We start from the raw sequence: 13422 nt of genomic DNA, 5'->3' as shown, positions 1-13422 counted from the left end.
TTCCATTGTTGATGTGGAACTGTGATCATCTTTAGAGGGAGAGGCGTTCTGACTTTGAGTATTCTCAGCTTTTTTACGCTGGTTTTTTCCCGTCATTGTAAATTTATCCTCCTGCCGTCTTTGAAATTACCAACTTTCAGATTAGGTCTCTTGAGTGGACGTCCAGGTTGTTAGTTCCCAGGGCCAGAGCAGTGGCGTTAAAACTGATGGTGCTTTTCTGCCCAGGATTCTCCTGTCTGGCTTCTTTCTTGTGTCCGTAGTAGGCGACTCTGCCTTCCCCGGGCTCCAAACCTCGGTCAGAAGGGGAACCGGTCCCGTTTACTCTACTCCGAGAGCTGCCGCGCCGAGGTGCCGTCACAGCCGCTGCCGGGCTCTGGTGTCCTGCTGGGGACCAGGGCGGGTCCTCCGAACCTGTTTACTTTGCTCCGAGAGCTGCCGCGCCAAGGTGCTGGCGGAACCGCTGTACCGGCCACGAGAGTCGCGCTGGCCACCCGTGTGTTTCCTCCACTGGGGGATCTCCTGCTCCGTGAGCGACCACAATTTGTCTGAAAGTGTGGCGTCCTCTAGTTCTCCGCGCCTTCCCTGAGAGCTGCAATCCCGGGATGTTAGCGATCGGCCATCTTCTTGAGGCTCCACCCTATAATTTCTCATTAATTGTTCAACAGTTCCTAGAAAGCAAATTTCTTGAGGACAGAGGCTAAGTTTTTATCATTCTTTTTTTTTTTTGAGACGGAATCTCACTCTGTCACCCAGGATGAAGTACGGTGGCACAATCTCAGCTCACTGCAATCTCTCCCTCCTAGGTTCAAGGGATTCTCCTGCCTCAGCCTCCTTAGTAACTAGGATTACAGGCACATATCACCATGCCCAGCTTATTTTTGTATTTTTGGTAGAGATGGGGTATTTCCATGTTGGCCAGGCTGGTCTCGAACTCTTGACCTCAGGTGATCCACCCACCTCGGCCTCTCAAAGTGCTGGGATTACAGGCATGAGCCACTATGCCTGGCCCACTCTATCTTAAATCTAACACATAGTAAGACAGTTAATCCATTATTATTGAATTGATGCATTTGAAATATATAGCTTTTTATAGATAAACACATAGAACATTAAAGGCTATATAACAATAATATTCTAGAAGAGATCTGCTTTCAAATCTTTGATGAGTATATTAGACAATTTGGGTTAGGAAGAAAATGAATGAGGGTACAGGTAAGAGAATTAGGGATGTATATTTATATCCTTAGGGTTATGTTGGAGGAATATATTACATAAAATAACACTAAAACATTGAAAGAAAATAAAGTGAGAAAGCTTTTTATAATTTTTTTTTCATCCCATCACTACCTAAATTTGTGTGAATAATTTTTTTTTTTTTGAAGATTGGGAGTCTGTGTGCATAATAAAATGTAATTCAAAATTCATGAGTTGTAGAAAGGGTATACTGTTTCTCCCTGTCTCCTTCAGGATAGGAGGATTTAAGTGTTTTTTGTTGTTTTTTTTTTGTTTTTTAGATGAAGTTTCGCTCTTGTTACCCAGGCCAACCTCCGCCTCCTGGGTTCAGGCAATTCTGCCTCAGCCTCCTGAGTAGCTGGGATTACTACAGGCATGCGCCACCATGCCCAGCTAATTTTTTGTATTTTTAGTAGAGACGGGGTTTCACCATGTTGACCAGGATGGTCTTGATCTCTTGATCTCGTGATCCACTCGCCTTGGCCTCCCAAAGTGCTGGGATTACAGGCTTAAGCCACCGCGCCTGGCCGATTTAAGTGTGTGTGTGTGTGTGTGTGTGTGTGTGTGTATCCCTTCAAAGTATATGCATATTTAGGCAAATTTATTATTTCAATTTTTCATTCTTATGAAAATGATGCAGTAAATAATATTATATTTTTGTCCTACCATGAGTCTATTTTTATTATAAATTCCTAGAAATGAAGTTGCTAAGCAAAATATGGATATTAGTCATTGAAACTTTATGGTTAGGTGTAGTGGCTCATTCCTGTAATCCCAGCACTTTGGGAGGGTGAGGTTGGAGGATCGCTTGAGGCCAGGGGTTCAATACCGGCCTGGGCTATGTAGCAAGACCCCCATCTCTACAAAAAATGAAAATATTAGCCAGGCATAATAGTGTGTGCCTGTAGTCCCAGCTACTTGGGAGGCTGAGGCAGAAAGATCACTTGTGCCCAGGAGGTGAATGCTGCCATGATCACACCACTGCACTCCAGTCTGAGCAACAGAGAAAAGAATTTTTGCCAAATTGCCCTCCATAGAGATTAGTTCAGTGTGTATTTCTGCATTCCATGATGATTAAGAAGGCCTGTTACTTTACAATCTCATCAAATGAGTATAAAATAGTTTTATACATTTTTTTTTATGAGATGGAGTTTTGCTCTTGTTGCCCCGGCTGGAGTGCAATGGTGAGACCTCAGCTCACCACAGCCTCTGCCTCCTGGGTTTAAGTGCTTCTCCTGCCTCAGCCTCCTGAGTAGTTGGGATTACAGGTGCCCATTACCATGCCCAGCTAATTTTTGTATTTTAGTAGAGACAGGGTTTCACCATGTGGGCCAGGTTGGTCTTGTACTCCTGACCCAGGTGATCTGCTGGCCTCAGCCTCCCAAAGTGCTGGTATTACAGGTGTGAGTCACTGTGCCCAACCTTAAATAATGTGGTTTTTTAAAATGGTGATAAAAGGCCGGGCATGGTGGCTCACGCCTGTAATCCCAGCACTTTGGGAGGCCGAGGCGGGTGGATCACGAGGTCAAGAGATCGAGACCAACCTGGTCAACATGGTGAAACCCCGTCTCTACTAAAAATACAAAAAATTAGCTGGGCATGGTGGCGCGTGCCTGTAATCCCAGCTACCTAGGAGGCTGAGGCAGGAGAATTGCCTGAACCCAGGAGGCAGAGGTTGCGGTGAGCCGAGATCGCGCCATTGCACTCCAGCCTGGGTAACAAGAGCGAAACTCTGTCTCAAAAAAAAAAAATAAAAGGTGATGAAGAGCATAAACATCACATTTATTGTAATGCATAGTGATTTACCTTCCTCTGCCAACATTAATTTTGTCACTTCAGCTTTTTTCATCAGTGTTTTATAGTTTTCCTCGTAGATATCTTTGACGTCTTTGGGTAGATTTATTTCTAGGTATTTATAGTTTTCTTGCCTCTTAGGCCCACTGCCATCATCACCAGGTTCACTTGCTCCTAGGATTGAATGGATGTAGCCTTTCACATAACTACATGTATTAGTCAGGGTTCCTCAGAGAAACAGTACGATGTATGTAAATATGCACAAAGATTTATCATGGGAATTGGCTCACACAGTAATGGTGACCAAGAAGTCCCACGGCGTGCTGTGTGCCAGCTGGAGAACCAGGCTGTCTGCTGCGACTCAGTCTGCATTATCAGGCCTGAGAAGCAAGGGAATGGATGGTGTAACTCCAAGTCTAGAGAAGGCTTCGGGAAGGTGATTGATGTCCTAGCTACCGTCCTTCCACCTTTGTGTTCTGCCTGGGCTTTCATGAGATTGGGTGATATCCATGCGTCTTTTTACTTAGGCCACTGATTCAAATGTCAGACATAGGTGTGGTGAGGTAGAATGTTATTTTATTTTATTTTTTTTGAGACGGGGTTTCGCTGTTGTTACCCAGGCTGGAGTGCAATGGCGTGATCTCGGCTCACCGCAACCTCTGCCTCCTGGGTTCAAGCAATTCTCCTGCCTCAGCCTCCTGAGTAGCTGGGATTACAGGCATGCACCACCATGCCCAGCTAATTTTTGTATTTTTAGTAGAGACAGAGTTTCACCTTGTTGACCAGGATGTTCTCAATCTCTTGACCTCGTGATCCACCCGCCTTGGCCTCCCAAAATGCTGGGATTACAGGCGTGAGCCCGGCTTTTTTTTTTTTTTTTTTTTTGCTGAGCTTATTTATTGTATACAATTAAAAAACTGGAAAACAGGGTGCCAGGTGTGGTGGCTCATGCCTGTAATCCCAGCACTTTGGGAGGCTGAGGCAGGTGGATCACGAGGTCAGGAGTTTGAGAGCAGCCTGGACAACATGATGAAACCGTGTCTCTACTTAAAAAGTGGGGCATGGTGGTGTGTGCCTGCAATCCCAGCTACTGGGGAGGCTGAGGCAGAATGGCTTGAACTCAGGAGGCAGAGGCAGAAGTTGCAGTGAGCCGAGATCATGCCACTGAAATCCAGCCTGAGTGAGAGATCTCAAAAAAAAAAAAAAAAAAGAAAGAAAAGAAAATTACAAAAGAAGCAACTTCTCAGATCCCCTCACTTCAGTGCACCTCTGCCCCAATTCAACATTCACTTTTTAAAGTAAAGCTAGAGGGCTCTTCTGAAAAGCAGAATCTGGTCTTATTCTCTATCCCAATCCACACTTTGTTAAAATCCTTCAAAGCTTTCCCACTGTTCTCAGCTAATGACAGCTTCCCTTACAAAGCTCTTAAAGGCTGGTCTTCATCTCCCGTATCTTCAGTATCTCATCCCGTCTCTTTGCTCTCTAGCCTTCAGCTAAACTGGCTTTCTTTTTATTCTTTTAAAATTATTATTATTATACTTTAAGTCCAGGGATACATGTGCACATCTTGCAGGATTGTTATATAGGTACACACATGCCATGGTGGTTTGCTGCCTCCATCCCCCCATCACCTACATTAGGTATTTCTCCTAATGTTATCCCTCCCCAATCTCCCCATGCCCTGCTTTCCCTCCCCTAGCCCCCCAACCCCCAACAGACCCCAGTGTGTGATGTTCCCCTCCCTGTGTCCATGTGTTCTCATTGTTCAACACCTGCCTATGAGTGAGAACATGCGTTGTTTGGTTTTCTGTTCTTGTGTCAGTTTGCTGAGAATGATGGTTTCCAGGTTCATCCATGTCCCTGCAAAGGACATGAACTCACCCTTTTTTATGACTGCAGAGGATTCCATGGTGTATATGTGCCACATTTTCCCAGTCCAGTCTATCATTGATGGGCATTTGGGTTGGTTCCAGGTCTTTGCTCTTTGTAAACAGTGCTGCAGTGAACATACATGTACATGTGTCTTTATAATAGAACGATTTATAATCCTTTGGATATATACCCAGTAATGGGATTGCTGGGTCAAATTCTAGATCCTTGAGGAATCGCCACACTGTCTTCCACAATGGTTGAACTAATTTACCCTCGCACCAGCAGTGTAAAAGTGTTCCTGTTTCTCCACATCCTCTCCAGCAACTGTTGTCTCCAGATTTTTTAATGATTGCCATTCTAACTGGCATGAGTTGGTATCTCAATGTGGTTTTGATTCGCATTTCTCTAATGACCAGTGATGATGAGCATTTTTTCATATGTTTGTAGGCCAAATGTCTTCTTTTGAAAAGTGCCTGTTCATATGCTTCACATACTTTTTGATGGGGTTGTTTGTTTTTTCTCGTAAAGGCAAAAAGTTTTTGCAAGCTACCCATCTGACAAAGGGCTAATATCCAGAATCTACAAAGAATTTATTATTCCTTCATGTTAACCACTCCTCTCTTTACTTCCAATGACTGAGTTAATATAAAGGAAAGTTTATATTAGGAAGAGAGTTAGGAAAGGAATCTTTCTAACCCTTTTCCTTAGTTAAAAGTTACTGAGAGTTAAATCTTAAACATCAGTTTCTCAGAGAAAGGATCACAGTTTACCAATGTTCTTAATTCATCCTAATGCTCTCCTGCCCAAGAGGGTCAAGAATAGATTAATTAGGAAAAAGTAGATGAGGGTTTGATTAAATTATTAATCACTTAAATGGCTACTGAGTTTAGGCTTTTCTTTTCTTTCTTTCTTTCTTTTTTTTTTTTTTGAGACAGAGTCTTGCTTTGTCACCCAGGCAGGAGGGCAATGGCAGGATCTTCGTTCACTGCAAGCTACACCTCCTGAGTTCAAGCAATTCTTGTGCCTCAGCTTCCCAAGTAGCTGGGATTACAGGCACGCACCACCACATCCAGCTAATTTTTATATTTTTAGTAGAAGGAGTGTTTCAGCATGTTGGCCAGGCTGGTCTTGAACTCCCAACCTCAGGTGATTTGCCCACCACAGCCTCCCAAAGTGCTAGGATTACAGGCATGAGCTACCACACTCAGCCAAGTTTAGGCTTAAGGCAAGTAATTGATGTAGTTAAAAGTTTAGCCACATTTAGCTTTAGAGAAAAATTCTCCCAGAACAAGGTTATTTACTTATTCTAAACTTAGTACTCTAATTGGTTCTAGAAGAAATAGATTATTAAGCATAATAATTTCTTTTACTACCGATACCACAAACTTAGTGACTTAGATTTATTTTTCAGTTCTAGAGGACAAAAATTCTTCTTTTTTTTTTTTTAAGACAGAGTTTCACTCTTGTTACCCAGGCTGGAGTGCAATGGCGCGATCTCGGCTCACCGCAACCTCCACCTCCTGGGTTCAGGCAATTCTCCTGCCTCAGCCTCCTGAGTAGCTGGGATTACAGGCACGTGCCACCATGCACAGCTAATTTTTGTATTTTTAGTAGAGACGGGTTTCACCATGTTGACCAGGATCGTCTCGATCTCTTGACCTCGTGATCCACCCGCCTCGGCCTCCCAAAGTGCTGGGATTACAGGCGTGAGCCACCGCGCCCGGCTCAAGAGGACAAAAATTCTAAATTCAAGGCATCAACAGGCTTCTTGAAGCTCTAAGGGAGCATGTGTTCTCTTGCCTTTTCTTTTTTTCTCTTGCCTTACAAGCTTCCAGACACTGCCTTCATTCCTTGGCTTATGATCCCTTCCATGCCTCCCTCCAACTTCTGTCGGTCACATTGGCAAACTTTCTTCTTCCCTTCAAGGTAACATATTCACAGGTCCAGAGATTAAGACATGAGACATATTTGGGAGGCTATTATTTTGTCTTTCACACCAAGATTAAATCCTTGTCTTCGGACAATTCAAAGTCTTGCAGGATGTTCACAGGTGAGTGTCCATATTCCAAAAACATGAAATCTGAAATGCTCCCAAAATCTGAAACTTTTGGGGCACCAACATGATGTTGAATGTGCATGCTCATTGGAGCATTTTGGATTTAAAATTTTTGGATTAGGGATGTAACTATACAATGCAAATATTCCAAAATCAGAAAAAGATGAATCTGAAATCAGAAACACTAACGGTAAGGGATATTCAACTTACATCATACAACAGCCATAGGAGCTATGAGAATCTGCCGAAGGTATCTGGCTGTTCTTTGGATACCAGAGTAAGAATGGAAGTACCCCAGATGGGATGTCCTGGAGCCAAGCAGTGTTGTGGATGAGAAATTGAGGGTATTTTGTTACTGTACATCCAAAGCATAAAGATAAGAGAAATCAGACTTTCCTGATGGCTTACACCTGTATACCCAGCACTTTGGGAGGCTGAGGGGGGCAGATCACCTGAGGTCAGGAGTTCAAGACCAGCCTGGCCAACATGGTGAAACCACATGTCGACTAAAAATACAAAAATTAGCTGGGCATCATGGCAGGTCACTGTAATCCCAGCTACTCAGGAGGCTGAGGCAGGAGAATCACTTGAACCTAGGAGGTGGAGGTTGCAGTGAGCCAAGATTGCACCACTGCACTCCAGCCTGGGCAACAGAGCAAGGCTCCATCTCAAAAAAAAAAAAAAAAAAAAAGAGAGAGAGAAATGAATGTGTTCATTTAAGTTCATTTTAACAACTCTAACAACAGTAGAACCTGATATATAGTGGTATTGGAAGAGTTAAAAAGATCATAATTTTTATGTGTGCTGATTTTTAAATGATTTCTGAGACCTAAACCATTTTGATAATCTGATGAACTTTATATACACTTGCCAAAGAAATGCAAATACATACTCTTGAATAAAATTTCAGGGGTCCATAGAGCTTTTGAAGAACTGCCATGAAATTTGGCTACAAATAATGCAGGGTGCAGTGATTGCAAGGAGTGAACTTATTCCACTTACGTCCAAGAGACAGACTAGCGGAAGTTAAAAAAAGCCAGGAGGTTATGTCAGAACTCCAAGTGAGGAATAATTTAGGGGCTCAGCTAAGACAGTAGCAGAGGAGACAAAAATATGGTAAACAGGAGAACTTGAGAAGATAAAACAATTCACAGGACTCCTGAAATATGGTTATGTAGTTGAAGGCGAATATGGGCTTATTCTGGGCTTTTCTGGCTTAAGTGACCAGAAAAGGTAGTTGGCGTTACCACTCAGGAGATAGGAAATCGAGGCAGGAAGTCAGATTTGGTGAGCAAGTCACTGGTTTAAGAAGATCAGATCTACTTGATGTAATTTGGTCTGGGACTCAAGAAAAAAATTCTGATGGAGAATCTTCTGCAAGACACCAGCAAGTATTAGTGGCTAACACCTTTGTAACGGATGAGTTTGCTTAGAGGGAATATACAGAGAAAAGGTTTTGTTTTAAGACAAAAGTCTTAGGCCGGGCGTGATGGCTCACGCCTATAATCCCAGCACTTTGGGAGGCTGAGGTGGGTGGATCACTAGGTCAAGAGATGGAGACCATCCTGGTCAACATGGTAAAACCCCGTCTCTACTAAAAATAAAAAAATTAGCTGGGCATGGTGGCGCAGCCTGTAGTCCCAGCTACTCAGGAGGCTGAGGTAGGAGAATTGCCTGAACCCAGGAGGCGGAGGTTTTGGTGAGCCGAGATCGCACCATTGCACTCCAGCCTGGGTAATAAGAGCAAAACTCCGTCTCAAAAAAAAAAAAAGACAACAGTCTTAAAGGTCCTTGTATTTTAGCTGGGCGCAGTGGCTCATGCCTGTAATCCTAGCACGTTGGGAGATTGAGGTGGGCAGTACACAAGGTCAGGAGTTGGAGACCAGCCTGGCCAACATGGTCAAATCCTGTCTCTGCTAAAAATACAAAAATTAGCTGGGCATGGTGGTGCATGCCTGCAATCCCAACTACTCGGGAGGCTGAGGCAGGAGAATCACTTGAACCCAGGAGGCAGAGGTTGCAGTGAGCCAAGATCACGCCATTGCACTCCAGCCTGGGTAACAACAGAGTGAGACTCCATCTCAAAAAAAAAAAATCCTTGTATTTTAGAAGCAGGTGAGCATAGGAAACTGAAAATTATCACTTAGAAATAAGGAGTTGGAATTATGGTCAATTGAAAGTAGGTTTGCCTTAATCTACTCAAGTGACTGTAACAAAGTACTGTAGTCTCGGTGGCTTATAAACAACAGAAATTTATTTCTCATAGTTCCAGACGCTCGAGTTTTGAGGTCAAGGCCCTAGGATGGGGTCAGGCCCTTTTCTAGGTTGCAGACAACCAACTTCTTTTATCTTCACGTAGTGGAAAGAGAGTGAGCTAGCGCTAATCCCAATCGTGAGGGCTTCACCCTCATGACCTAATTACCTCTCAAGACCCTGCCTCCAGGTTGAGGATTAGATCTGGAGAAGGGCTTCCATCACATTGGGGATTAGATTTCAGCACATGAACTTTGGAGGGATGCAAACTTTCAGCCCATCTAGGTTGATGAAGATGTAGAAAAGGGTATCATTTACAGGGTGCTGTGGAATGAGTTGCCTGAGTGAAGACTAAGAGAGAGATTCCTTTCCTTATTACACTGACCCTTCCTTGCTCTCAAGAGGGTTTCTTTATTTACCTGCCACTTTCTTTTTCTTTCTTTCTTTTTTTTTTTGAGATGGAGTTTCTCTCTTGTTACCCAGGCTGGAGTGCAATGGCGCGATCTCGGCTCACTGCAACCTCGGCCTCCTGGGTTCAGGCAATTCTCCTGCCTCAGCCTCCTGAGTAGCTGGGATTACAGGCACGCGCCACAACACCCAGCTAATTTTTTGTATTTTTAGTGGAGACGGGGTTTCACCATGTTGACCAGGTTGGTCTCGATCTCTTGACCTCGTGATCCACCCGCCTCATCCTCCCAAAGTGCTGAGATTATAGGTGTGAGCCACCGCGTCTGGCCACATACCTGCAACTTTCAAGAAAAAGGCCTTTGTGAAATAACCTCTCTAATTCTACTCTTTTTTTTTTTTTTTTAGATGGAGTCTCACTCTGTTACCCAGGCTGGAGTGCAGTGGTGAGATCTCGGCTCACTGCAACCTCTGCCTCCCGGGTTCAAGCAATTCTCTGCCTCAGCCGCCTGAGTAACTGAGATTATAGGCTCTCACTATCATGCCTGGCTAATTTTGTACTTTTAGTAGAGACGGGATTTCACCATCTTGGTCAGGCTGGTCTTGAACTCCTGACCTCATGATCCACACCCGCCCCACTCGGCCTCCCAAAGTGCTGGGATTACAGGCGTGAGCCACCGCACCTGGCCAACTCTACTCTTCTTTAGCAAAATTTTTAGCAAAATTGTCTCATAGGCCCCTGAGGTTGATGAAAAACCTCCAAGCAGATAAACAAGAAACATAATTGGTATAAACAGCCAAGAGCATTCCCTGATTGGTAGACCTTCAACTAAATAAACTCTAGGTCTGTTTGACCACAGTTGGGTTCCAGTGACGGCTGTGTCTTTGTCCTCCATCCTCCTCTTCACGGTCTTCCACTGTGCAGAGACCAGAGGAGAGAAGCAATGATGTCTGCAGGATTCTGAACCTCAGGCTCCAACAGAAAGTGTCGCTGCTCTGAGAGTTGCTTTAAAGTCTCCAGAAGAGACAATGATTCGGAAGGCTTGATTTTTTTCCACATGCCATTTTAAAAAGATGTAACTCTTGTGCTTTTTGGCTCTGAAGTAAGAATAAATGAGCAGTCCCTCAAATTAAAATTTCCTTGCACATAGTGTTAGATGACGGGACAAACAAATTTCCTTCTGTTCTGCTTCATTTCCTTTATTCTTAGAAGAGAGATGAACTTAGGCGCTGTCTCCTCCAAAGTGACACATGGCCTCATGACAATAAAGCTGAATTTCTAGAAGTAAGGAACATGTTATAAGAGAAAAAAAAATCCTAAAAATTTCCTGACTCATTTTCTGGCACCATCTGATCAAGCAAAGCTTAAGCTCTTTCTCAGTGGCTGTGAAACAGGCCCTTTAAGTTGGGCAGCTTCACTTCATTTAGTTTTATGTAAGATATAAGACATAATGTGGCCGGGCGTGGTGGCTCACACCTGTAATCCCAGCGCTTTAGGGGGCCGAGGGGGGCAGATCACGAGGTCAGGAGTTCGAGACCAGCCTGGCCAACATGGTGAAACTTCATCTTTACTAAAAATGCAAAAATTAGCCAGGCATGGTGGCATGTGCCTGTAATCCCAGCAACTCAGGAGACTGAGGTAGGAGAATCGCTTGACCCTGGGAGGTGGAGGTTGCAGTGAGATGAGATCGTGCCATTGCACTCCAGCCCGGATGACACAGCCAGACACTGTCTAATTAAAAAAAAAAAAAAGAAATATTTATTTTAAAAAAAGACATAATGTTTAACTGTCATACAAATAAACAGGGTATATGTCTCTTTAACATAAGGCAATACTGGAATTTAGGAAAATTTCTCTTCCCTTTAACATAAATTCTTTTCAGAAGTGATTAACTATACATCCTCAGTTGAAGAAATAATGACATGTGGATGAATCATCTGTTCTTGTTTTTTATTGTTTAACAAACAAGGAAATAAATTGACGCTGTTGGTGTGGGTGGATGTTTTATGTGGATACAGCTTACTTAGGTTTTGTAGCTCTCATAAGGCTCATTGCTCAAAATGTGGCTATTTGATTGAATCCTCAAGATTGAAGTTGAATCTTGAATATATGTCTATTTTGGAAACGATGGGAGCAATTTTGGAGGGAAAAAGGCCCTGCACAATATAAGGATCTAAGAGGAAACAAACTTTAAACGTCAACTTACGAGGTAGGGGTTTGGTGAAGTACAGATAATGTGTTACTGGTAAATATGATCCAGAAATTCAGACACGGGTGAGCCTACTAGGGAACTGGCAGTGAGCTCATCCTTGTTAGTGCTGCTTATTGTCCTGGAAAGGAACTTAGTATAGAATGCTTGTGGTTTAAGGGAAATTGAATGCAGTATTATTCCTCTTAAATTATAGAACCAATATACATCTAGTAGTGAATGTTAAATCATGTTACCACAGAACATGAGACCATTTAAAAAACGGAGATAATTCTACAGATACGAAGGCTATCTGGCGTGTATTGAGTGAAAGAGAAACTTCTAAAATAGCTGTAAGATTTACTCAGCTGTATTTTCTAAATGAACCTTTATGCACATTGCAGACTTTATGAGTTTGCTTTCGCTGCCTAATAAACCACCCCAAAAACAGAGCTATTTAAAACAGAGAACTGAATAGTTCTCTTAGTGTTGGCTGTTTAGAATGGGGGGGGGTGATCCAGGATGGCCTCACTCATATGCTGGAGATGACAGCCTAGGTGGTCAAGGGGGAACCTCATTTATAAGTACAAAGGTTGGGTCCATGTCGGCTAGGCAAATGGCCACGTTTCATGACCCTCCGGACTAGCCCAAGCTCTTTCTCTGAGGCCAGAGTTCCCTGCAGCAAGAGAAGGCAAGTGTCAATGCACATGCGCTTTTCAACCCTCTACTTAAGTCACAATTTGTATTGTCCAGCTGACCAAAGCTAGACACACAGCCAAGCACAGAGTTTCAGAGGGAGGTGGCTACCCAAGGGAGGGAGTTACAGAGATGTCAACAAATTGACATTGTCTCTATAATCTGCCACACGGAAGTCATGCGCGTTAATGTCCAGTACAATGCTGCAAATGCCCATGTCTTTGTTTTCATTGGTTAAACTCTGCATGTTTGTTTACTTATTTACTTATATAAGCTACAATTATTTTGTGTAATCAAAATGAGACTGTCGAGTCTAGACAAAGGAACGTTCATGCTACTGTTATCCGAAGTCAAATGCTGTTTGATATGGTTTGGATTTTTTCCCTCCAGCTCTCATGTTGGAATGTGAATTCCAAGGTTGGAGGTGGTCCTAGTGGGAGGTGTTTGGGTCCTGGGGGCTTATCCTTCATGAATGGCTTGTTGCTGTTCTTGCAATAATGAGTGAGTTCTCACTCTATGAGTCCCCAAAAGATCTAATTGGACGGCCTGGCCCCGGGGTGGCTCACGCCTGTAATCCCAGCACTTTGGGAGGCTCTGGCAGGCGGATCACGAGATCAGAGTTTGAGACCAGCCTGGCCAATATGACGAAACTCTGTCTCTACTAAAAATACAAAAAATTAGCCGGGTGTGGTGGTGGGTGCCTGTAATCCCAGCTACTCAGAAGGCTGATGCAGGCAGGAGAATTGCTTGAACCTGGGAGGCAGAGTTGCAGTGAACCAAGATCGAGCCATTGCACTCTAGCCTATGCAACAGAGCAAGACTCCATCTCAAAAAAAAAAAAAAAAAAAAAAAAGAGGCCGGGCGCAGTGGCTCACGCCTGTAATCCCAGCACTTTGGGAGGCCGAGGAGGGCAGATCATGAGGT

The sequence above is a fragment of the Callithrix jacchus genome, chromosome 15 (assembly GCF_049354715.1).
Source record: "Callithrix jacchus isolate 240 chromosome 15, calJac240_pri, whole genome shotgun sequence".
In the NCBI taxonomy this organism is placed as follows: Eukaryota; Metazoa; Chordata; class Mammalia; order Primates; family Cebidae; genus Callithrix; species Callithrix jacchus.
This window is presented reverse-complemented; position numbering follows the sequence as displayed.